Source organism: Adiantum capillus-veneris, chromosome 7, assembly GCF_014529385.1.
Source record: "Adiantum capillus-veneris isolate H3 chromosome 7, ASM1452938v2, whole genome shotgun sequence".
Lineage (NCBI taxonomy): Eukaryota > Viridiplantae > Streptophyta > Polypodiopsida > Polypodiales > Pteridaceae > Adiantum > Adiantum capillus-veneris.
This window is the reverse complement of record NC_140937.1, coordinates 9,564,447-9,575,636: the sequence shown is the minus strand read 5'-3', so window position 1 is coordinate 9,575,636 and position 11,190 is coordinate 9,564,447. Positions and strand designations below refer to the sequence as shown.

The following is an 11,190-nucleotide window of genomic DNA, read 5'->3' as shown; positions in this document are numbered from 1 at the left end:
CATCAGGCTATCTCTGTGTCTGCATAGCTCGAGTAGGAACCAAACCAGGCATCTCTGATCTTCGTATTCCATGACTGTGGAGAGTGGTCCAAAACCTTCTCTAAACAAGCAATGGAAGCGGCCTCGTATCTCGTAGTAGACGGGGCAGCCGCATGTGTAGTGCAAATCTGTCTCAGGCTCCATACCACACAAGGGGCATGTCTTGGCTTCTGCTGGTACTCCGTTGTATCTCACAGTCTCAATCCGCAGTTGGTGCAAAGATGTGCGTATCTGGCCAATAGCACATCGTATCCCATGAGACAAGTGGTTGTCCATGTATCTGGGTCTCGTCTCAAAACCATCCTCCGTAAGCTGGAGAAGATGCTCTCTGTAGAAAGCCATCTTTGTGCCCAGCTCCTGTGCTGGTTGTATCCATGTCCCGTGGTGTCTAGCTGAGTCAAGTCCTGGCGAATGAGCCTGGTGATCTCGCACTGTGTAAGAGTGAGAGATGGTGCATCCAATGAGTACTCGAAGGGTGGCAACCTGTCTATGCTGAACCCATGCGCCTGAAACCATGATGTCATCTCCCCATACCAGCATGCTATATCTCCCTGCATGGCTAACTGTCGAGAGGACTCAAGTGCAAGGCGGGCATATCTGTCTCTAGGAAGTTCCCATATGCGATGTATGGAGACTAAACTGGTGAGCGCCTCAACCACTAGTGGGGGGGTTGCTAGCTCTGCTCGGATAATGCCACGCGATACTGAAGCCTTAGCTCTAATGAGCCGCGAGATCATAGAGACTAGAGGTTTCTCCATGTCCCCCCATCCATCCGTGCGACCCGACCTCCCGTGATGATCCAATGAAGGTCCCCATCTCAGCTCCATAGAGCAATGCAGAGACCACCAAAGTGTCAAAGAGCTAGAGCTTCGTCCGAGGCTCCTGAAATTGAACATGTGAACACATCCTCTCCAATCTACCCAATGCTGCGTGGGCTCTAGTCAATCTGGTCTTTGCTGCTCTCCTCAATGAAAAATTTGGTCCGCTAAAGACCACTCCAAGGTAGTGTAGGCATCCGTATACTCCACGGTCTCCTGGCCGTATGTGAATGTAGGTGCTGACCTCCTGATCCACTGTGGGGTGGTATTAAACACCATAGCCTTGGTTTTACCAAGATCGACGGACAAACCACTTTCGTGGGCAAACCTATGTAGAGCATCCAAGTGACGTTGCATCCCCCTCGGAGAGTCGGAGATCAACACAATATGATCAGCATATAACAATAGTGGAATCCATGTCCCTCTCAGGTGTGCACCTCTATCACCATCGCTCTCAATGTAGTCAGAAACCTCATCCACATACATACCGAATAGAGTAGGATAGAGCGGGCAACCTTGCTTCACCCCAATAGTGGAGTGAACCGGTGTAGATAGACCGTCTGAGGTGCGTACATGTCCCACTACTGACCTGTATAATGCCATGATACCCCAAATGAGCTCTCTAGGTACTCCCATCTCCTGTAATCTGCGCATCAATCTAGCTCTAGGTACTTTGTCAAATGCTTTGCGGAAGTCCACAAAGCTACAATAGATCCGTTCCCATGTGATCTGCCCTCCTCAATGATGGCTCTAAGTGTCAAGATATGGTGCAGAGTAGAAAAGCCTCTCCTGAACCCTGCCTGCCCGGCTGCGCGTATCCTCTCCCTTTCTGCCCATCTACTGAGCTGCTGCTCAAGAATGGATGCGTACAACCGTGCCAATGTGTGGCCAATCATGATAGTGCGATAATTCCCAGGCTCCATAGGGTCTCTTGACTTGAAGATAGGTACAATAGTAGATAGGCTCCAAGTGTCAGGCAAGCCTTCACACATGGCATGGTTAAACATAATTGCTATAAGCTCTGCTAGTAGATCTCCGGCATGCACGAAATGCTCAGCCACTAAGACATCATGATCATATGCTCTCCCAGTCTTCATCCTGTCAATGGCCTTCTTCACCATCTCAGCGGTGAAAAAAGCACATGCATGTGGGCGATTGGGAGGGTCGGGAAGGGGCGTCTGTCCAGGAATTGTATACAAAGATGATGCGTACTGGCCCCAGGCCTCTGTAGAGGTAATGGCAGGGGGGAGAGAGTTCTCATGAAAGAGCCTCCATGCCTCACGCGAGTCCTGACTCAAGTATAGCTGGTATAGATCCTTCTCTAGTCGAGCCAAAAATGCCCTTTTCTTCCACCGCACTAGGCGTCGGAAGTCAATCTGTGACTGTCTGTGAGTGATGTCCCCCAAAAGCACCTCCCTCTGAAGTCTGGCTCTAGTCTCGCGGCATTCCACATCATACCAACTGTTCTGCGGCATGCTCCCAAAACAACATCTCTGTTTAGGCTGAGTGTGTGGGTATGCCTCTACTGCTGCATCATGTAATGTTTGTGTCAGTATAGTAGTAAGCTCTTCCAGAGGTTGCCCTGGCTCCTCCGTGCACAGCCGTCTATAGATCCCATCTATATATACAGAGTCCGTCTCCCGCGTGAAGGTGTAGCGAGTAGGTGCTGCTGCTCGTGGACTGTGTGCTACATTAAACTGAAAAGAGTTGGTCATCGACAGAAGGGCATGATCCATTGCCACCCCAATAGGTCTGGGTCCAACCGTGAGATCCTGGATATTAGAGATGACACTCGGCTGTGCCATGACATAATCCACTGTGCTGGCTCCATGTCTGTGTGGAAAGCATGTAAAACCCCCAGCAGCGGGAAATCTTTGTAGGCCATACTCAGTATGTTCCACATCCTGTGATAGTTTGGACAGGCCCATCTCTGCAACATCTAGCTCTCTCAGCATCGCTTCTGAAGTATCATAAAATACTGTCTGGTGATGGGCAGTCCTAGCATTGAGGACTCCCCCTTGAATGATAATGTCACCATCCCTGGAGAACTCCCATATGTCATCATCCAAAATAGAAAAGGGGGGACTGTTCTCTGGGTGATGCATAGATTGACGTACTTGGGGTAAAGTAGCAAATAGCAATGTAGAGGTATCTGCCTGTCTGCTCTCAATCTCATTCACATGTACCTAGCCTGCTCATCCCTGCGGGCTATAGGTATCAAAGGCTGCAACTCCTCTCTGAATAACACTGCCACTCCCCCTGAGCCCCCCCCTCTGTGCTCTGATCGTGTCTCCTGTCTGCAGGCTGTCTCCCATTTGTATCCACTGATGTGAGGTATAGATTGCCCAGGGGCCTAATGTGTCTCAGAGTAGAAGATGATGTCTCTCCCAGTAAAACTATCCTCAAAGGCACCCACATCAAGGTGCATAGATCCATTACAATTCTAGGCGGAAACTTTGAGTGTGGTCCCATAGGTCTCGCACCATCATGTGGCGCGTCGCTCCAGTATTACCACTCTTCCATCTCGGTAGAAGGCAATCTTGCCTTTTTCCCTTGCCGCTCTAATCTCCGGCATTACCTCTTGCATATGAGCGATTTGCGAGGGGGTAAGATCATCCCCAAGAAAGATGCCCCTCTTCTTAATAGTTGGCCTTTTCTGCACAAAGTCCTTCGCTTCCATGGAGGGAAAACGAAGAATGAGTGCCCTTTCTTTCGAGGTTTCCCCATTGCTTCCATTTTTCTTGTTCCCCACTCTCCAAGCTCTTGTGTGCATCGGTTCATGAACCCCCATCATAGCCATGAGTTCTTTTACCTCTTCGTCCACATTATCTTTGTCTTTAAGGACGCAAATTCTTACATGTAAAGCGCGCACACGTCTTCTTTGCTCCTCCTTTAGTGTCAGATTAATAATAGTGGGTGTGGGCGTGCACATTATTTCCTTGCCTTTTCCTTTCTTGGCAACCTCGATCCATTTCTCGGCTTAATCCGCTTTATGTTGAGTCTTTGTATTAACATCCACCCAAGAAGTCGTCATTTCTTTCTGTTGCTCTTCTTCCTCTTTGATGGCCCATACTTGCTTCTTGATTGTGTTTAGTTCTTCTATTACTGAGGGTTGCAATTCTCCCTCTTGAGGTGTGTTTCTTGATCGTGCTTCAGCGAGGTCCTTCTTGAGTGACGCAATCTCTTCATCTTGAGCCGTCACACGATCTTTCAGTGCATTTATCTTGCTTTCCTGGATCAACACGCGTCCTTCGAGCATTTTTATTGTGACCAATAGGTTGCGGTTCATCTTGCTAATGGTTTCCGTCATTTCTTCTTTGCACTTTTGAATGGTATCCTCTAAGGGGCCGGCCTTATCATTCTGTTTTCTTATGCTTAATCGCCGCCAACGGGAGCCACACTATGCGCACAGGTTTTCGCTCTCTATGCATGTAGGCTTTTTTTTTCTCTCCCCCTACGCGCACAAGTTTTCTCTCTCTACGTGTGCAAGTCCCCCCCCCCCTCTCTCTCTACGCGTGCAGGTTTTTTTTTTATAACCCTCTCTTCGCACGTAGGTTTTCTCTCTCTAGGCGGGCAGAAACTCTACGCTTTTTATCTCTCTTTCTCTACGCTTAATAAACCCTCCCACTTCTCTCTCACGTACGGGACCTCTCTCTCTCTACGCTTATTTTCCCTCCCTATTCTCTCTCTACGCACGGGCTCGCAGGGGGTGGGAGCGCAAGGGTTTGGGGTTGCAGAGAGAGCGCGGGGGGGGGGGGGGGGGGGTTGGGTGGGCGAGGGAGCAGGACAGCGAGGGATCAGGGGAGCGAGAGAGAAAGAGCGTGAGGCAGCGAGGGTGCAGAGGGGGGGCAGCGCGAGGGTGTAGAGCAGGGGCCACACAGAGAGAGAGAGAGAGAGAGAGAGAGAGAGAGAGAGAGAGAGAGAGAGAGAGAGAGAGAGAGAGAGAGAGAGAGAGAGAGAGAGAGAGAGAGATGAAATGAATGTTCTATTAACATCTTCAAAAGGCCAAAGTGACCTATGAGACTAGAAAGTTACAAATGTGGTGGATCTGATACAAAGTCCGAGTAACAAAATAAAAATACTACAGAATCCTAAGCTGCTAGATGTGGGCTAAGCAACTAGTTGGGCTTGTGTAGTATATGGGTAGGGGGTGAAGTGAGTGGGGGGCTAAGACAACACAGTGTGGGTGTATCCTCAGAAAGAGCTAAATCACAGGAGATCCAGCATCGGTCGCTGGCAGATCTCATCAATCTGCTCCATGGTCAGTAGTCTGACCGGGCATTGTGCATGTCGGGGCTAAGACAACACAGTGTGGGTGTATTCTCAGAAATAGCTAAATCACAAGAGATCCAACATTGGTTGCTGGCGGATCTCATCAATCTCCTCCATAGTCAGTAGTCTGACTAGGCGTGGTGCATGTCAGGCCAAAGTGATCCGAATCCTCTAATGCAACCTTCGTCAATGCTGTGTAATCCTCCGCAGTCGTGGGCGTCTGGATCTCCCTAGCTCGGTCGCTTGGTCGATCAGCGTGCCTCTGATGCGAGGAGAATGTGGGCTCTGCTGTGGTAGTAGCTCCTATGGGTGTCCTAGTGTCTGTTCTAAAGAAGTTTGTGATTGGTTTTTGAGACTGGCTAGCATCTCCTCTAATCAGGCTCTCTCTGTGTGTGCATAGCTCGAGCAAAAACAATCCCAGGAATCTTTGGTCCTCGTACCCCTTGACTCTAGAGAGTGGTCCAAAGCCCTCTCTGAACAGGCAATGGAAGCGGCCTCGTATCTCATAGTAGAGTGGGCAATGGCATGTGTAGTGCAACTCTGTCTCAGGCTCCATGTGACACAGGGGGCATGTACTCGCCTCTGCTAGCACTCCGCTGTATCTCCTAGTCTCGACCTGAAGCTGGTGTGAAGATGTGTGTATCTGGCCAATAGCACATCGTATCCCATGAGACAAGTGGGTGTCCATGTATTTGGTCTTGTCACAAATCTGCCCTCCGTAAGCTGGAGAAGATGCTCTTTATAGAAAGCCATCTTTGTGGCCAACTCCTATGCCGGCTGTATCCATGTCCTCTTGGTGATCTCGGACTGTGTAATAGTCAGAGAGGGTGCATCCAATGAGTACTGGAAGGGGGCAATCTGTCCATGCTGAACCCATGTGCTTGAAACCATGATGTCATCTCCCCATACCAGCATGCTATATCTCTCTGCATGGTTAGCTATCGGGAGGACTCGAGTGCTAGGCATGCATATCTGTCTCTGGGAAGGTCCCACAGGCGGTGTATAAAGGAGACTGATCTGGTGAGCGCCTCAACCACTAGTGCGCGGGCAGCTAGCTCTGCTCGGATAATGTCACGTGGTACTGAAGCCTTGACTCTAATAAGCCGCGAGATCATAGAGACGAGAGGCTTCTCCATGCCCCCCCCATCCATCAGTGGGACCCGACCTCCCATGATGGCCCAATGAAGGTCCCTATATCTCAGCTCCATAGAGCAATGCAAAAGCCACCAAGGTGTCATAGAGCCAGAGCTTCGTCCAACGCTCCTGAAACTGAACCTGTGAGCACATCCTTCCAATCTACCCAATGCTGCATAGGCTCTGGTGAGTCTGGTCTCTACTGCTCTCCTCAATGAAAAGGCTGGTCCACTAAAGACCACCCCAAGGTAAGTGTAAGCATCTATATACTCCACTGTCTCCTAGCCGTAAGTGAATGCAGGTGCTGACCTCCTAAATCCTGATCCACTCTGGGGTGGTATTAAACACCATAACCTTGGTTTTACCAAGGTTGACAAACAAACCACTTTCATGGGTAAACCTATGCAAAGCATCCAAGTGACGGTGCATCCCCGCCGGAGAGTCGGAAATCAACACAATATCATCAACATATAACAATAGCGGAATCCATGTCCCTGCCAGCTCTGCACCTCTATCGCCATCTCTCTCAATATGGTTAGAAACCTCATCCACATACATACCAAATAGAGTAGGAGAGAGTTGGCAGCCGTGCTTCACTCCGATAGTGGAGTGAACTAATGTAAATACCTCCTCTGAAGTGCGTACATGCCCCACCACTAACCTGTATAATGCCATGATCCTCATATTAGCTCTGTGGGTACTCCCAATACCTGTAGTCTGCACATGAGAGAAATGAAATGAAATGTTATATTAACGTCTTCAAAAGGCCAAAATGACCTATGAGACCAATCAGTTACAAAATAGTGAATCTAATACCATGTCTGGGTACAAAAGAACTAGAAAAGAACTAGAAGTGGAACAAAATACTACTACTACTACTACAATCTAAAACTACGTGGGTGTAGCAGCTGATACAATAGGTACCCGGTAAACTGGATGTAACAGTGTGTGAAACAAAGATGGAAGAAATGGTGAGGATCCATCCTCATCTGCACTCTGAATGTCGAGAGAGTATGGCTCGAATCTTCTGTTGTAGTCTCCGTCGATGCTATGTAGCTCCTCTCCTCAGTCGCGGTCGTCTGTATCTCTGTAGCTCCAATGCTCGGTCGATGAGAGTGCCAGTAGTGGTCGAATGAGTGTGGGACAAGCTCTGCAGTGGTGGCTGCTCCTCTGGCTGTCCCATATCTAGTGAAAAGAAATCTGTAATGTGTCTCTGGGACTGCCTCTCTCTAGCTCTCCCCAGTAAAGTGTCTCTATACCTGTGTAACTCAAGTAGATATAGTCCAAGACATCTCTGATCCTCATAACTCATGACCCTAGATAGAGGACCAAAACCCTCTCTGAATAAGCAGTGGAAACGCCCCCGTATCTCATAGAACACTGTGCAATGACATATGTAGTGCAACTCTGTCTCTGGCTCTCTCTGGCATAATCGGCATATCCTGTTGTCTGCTGGTATCCCTTTGAATCTACCAGTCTCAATCTCGAGCTAATGTGAGGATGTGCGTATCTGACCAATGGCACAACGCAAACCATGAGACATATGTGTGTCCATGTAGCTGGGTCGAATCACAAACCCATCTCCTGTGAGGTGGAGAAGATGCTCTCTATAGAAAGCCATCTTCGTGCTCAACTCCTGAGGCGGCTCTATCCATGTCCTCCTGGTGTCGAGTTGGATCAGGTCCTGACGAATGAGTCTAGTGATCTCCACCCGTGTAAGAGACAGCGAGGGTGCCTGAAGAGAATACTGGAAAGGGGGCAACCTGTCCATGGTGAAGCCATGCGTCTGAAACCATGAAGTCATCTGTGCATACCAGCATGAAGTGTCCCCCTGTAGAGCTAACTGTCTGGAAGACTCAAGGGCCAGTCTAGCATATCTGTCTCTAGTAGTATCCCATAGGCTGTGCACAAAGGACACTGATCTGGTAAGCGCCTCAATCTCCATGCGGGGGGCAGCTAGCTCTGCTCGAATGATCGCGTGAGGTACGGAGGCCTTGGCTCTAATCAATCGGGAGATCATAGATACCAAGGGCCTCTCCATACGTCTCCAACCATCCTGGCCTACAGGAGGTCCCCATACCTGTACCCCATACATCATAGCTGAGGCTACTAAAGTATCAAAGAGCCATAACTTTGTCCGAGGTTCCTGGAACTGAACCTGCGAACACATCCTCTCCAAGCCTCCCAAGGCCGCATAAGCTCTGGTCAGTCTAGTCTCTGCTGCTCTCCCCAAAGAAAACCTCGGCCCAGTGAAGACTATCCCAAGGTAAGTGTATGCATCTGTATACTCCACAATCTCTTGACCATACGTGAAGGTCGGTGCCGATCTCCTGATCCACTGCGGTGTGGTGTTAAACACCATGACCTTGGTTTTACCAAGGTTTACAGACAATCCACTATCCGCTGCAAAACTTTGTAATGCATCCAACTGTCGCTGCATACCCTCTGGTGAGTCAGAGATCAAGACAATATCATCAGCATATAACAACAATGGGATCCACGTCCCTGCCATCTGGGCACCTCTATCACCCTCTCTGTCAATGTAATCAGACACCTCATCAACATACATACCAAATAGAGTAGGAGACAATGGGCAACCCTGTTTCACCCTGATAGTGGAGTGAACTAAGTCAGATATCCCCTCTGGGGTGCGTACATGTCCCATCACTGATCTGTATAAAGCCATAATCCCCCAAATCAACACTGTGGGCACCCCCATCTCCTGCAGTCTGCGCATCAGTCGAGCTCTCGGTACCATGTCAAATGCTTTGCGGAAATCCACAAAGCTACAATAAATCCGTCTCCCATGTGACCTGCCCTCCTCAATGATAGCTCTGAGTGTCAGAATATGGTCAAGAGTGGAGAAACCCCTCCTGAAACCTGCCTGTCCCTTTGCCCGTACACCCTCACCCTCTGCCCAGTTACTCAACTGCTGCTCAATAATGGATGCATACAATCGTGCCAGTGTGTGTCCAACCATAATAGTGCGGTAATTTCCAGGCTCTGTAGGATCACCTGCCTTGAATATAGGCACAATAGTAGACAACCTCCAAGTCTCAGGTAATCCCTCACACATGGCACGATTGAACAACACTGCAAGAACCTCCATCAGCATATCCCTAGCATGTATAAAGTGCTCCGCTACTAGACCGTCATGATCGTAAGCCCTCCTGGTCCTCATCCTGTCAATGGCTCTCTTTACCATCTCAGTGGTAAAGAAGGTGCTCGTAGGTGGACATGGCTCTGTAGGATCTGGAAGGGGATCCTGCCCAGGAACCGTATATAACGATGTCGCATACTGGCCCCACACATCAGGAGAAGTAATCACTGGGGGAGGGGAGTGCTCATGGAAGAGTCGCCATGCCTCGCCTGAGTCTCTACTCAAGAACAACTGATACAAGTCTCGCTCCATCTGGGCCAGGTAAGCTCGTTTCTTCTTTCGCACAAGACGCCGGAAAGCAATCCGCGACTGTCTGTAGGTGATGACTCCTAAATGAAGATCCCTCTGAAGCTGGGCTCTCATCTCTCTGCACTCCTCATCATACCAACTATTCTGGGGCATGCTCCCAGAATGTCGCCTCCGATCCGGTTGAGTGTGTGGGTATGCCTCTGATGCTGCATCATGTAGTGTCTCAGTCAGTAAAGTAGTGCACTCCTCTATTGAGAGGCCTGGAGCAACTGTGCATAGACGATCCCAGATCGCCTCTGTATAAACCGAGTCAATCTCTGGTGTAAATGTATAACGGGTGTGTGACCTGCCTCCTGATTTCTGGGCTGTACTAAACTGAAAAGATACGGACAGTGTCAAGAGAGCATGATCCACTGCTACGCCCACTGGTCTGGCTCCCACTGTGAAATCTTGAATACAAGGAATAAAGCTCGGCTGTGTCATAACATAGTCCACTGTACTGGCCCCATGTCTGTGTGGAAAGCATGTGAAGCCTGCTGCTCCAGGAAACCGCTGTAAGCCATTAAGTATGGCTAGCCCATGTGTAGTCGTCATCTCCGTGAGGTATCTCCCATACTCAGTCTGCTCTCTGTCATGTGAGCATCTGTCAAACCCCAGCTCACCCACATCCAACTCTCTAAGCATCTCATCTGAAGTGTCGTAGAAGACTGTCTGACAGTTGCCCGTTCGAGCATTGAAGTCTCCTAGGAGGATGATATCACCATCCCTAGAAAACTCCCATATATCATCATCTAGAATTGAGAAAGGCGACTGCCCTCTGGATACAGCATATACTGACGTACTGGGGGGGAAGTAACATATAGCAATATATAGAAATCGACCTGTGTCAGCTCTCAGCCTCACCCACATGTATCTAGCCTGATCATCTCTCCGTACAATATGTAGTAGTGGCTGTAGCTCCTCCCTAAACAACACCGCTACTCCTCCTGAACCTCTACTCCCATGCTCAGATCTTGTGACTGTTCTGTGGGCTGTCTCCCATTTGTATCCCACCACATGTGGCAACAGTTGGCCAGGGGCCTGGTGAGTCTGTGAAAAGAAAACAATGTCCTTGTCTCTGAAACTGTCCTCAAAGGCACCAACATCCAACCTCATAGACCCATTACAATTCCAAGTCGCCATCCTCAATGTGGTCCCATAGGTCTCGCACCGTCATGTAGAGCGCCGCTCTACAATCACCACCCGACCATCTCTGTAAAAGGCCATCTTCCCCTTCTCCCTTGCCGCTTGAATCTCGGGCATTACTTCTCTCATATGCGCAAGTTGTGAGAGAGTGAGGTCATCGCCTAAGAAAATACCTGTCTTCTTGAGAGTAGGTCTCTTCCTCAAGAATTCCTTCTTCTCTTCCAATGAAGGGAAGCGTAGTATGAGAGCTCTTTCCTTTGAAGATTCTCCGGGGCCCTCACTCTTCTTGCCCACTCTCCATGCCTTTGTGTGTGAAGGCTTCTCCACCCCCAT

The 11,190-nt window shown here is 49.3% G+C and overlaps 1 protein-coding gene across 3 annotated transcripts in view; it reads left to right on the top strand.

Moving 5' to 3' along the window:
• Positions 1-11,190, top strand: part of LOC147453413 (uncharacterized) — a 127,367-nt gene that overhangs the window by 33,117 nt on the left and 83,060 nt on the right. The window lies entirely within an intron of this gene.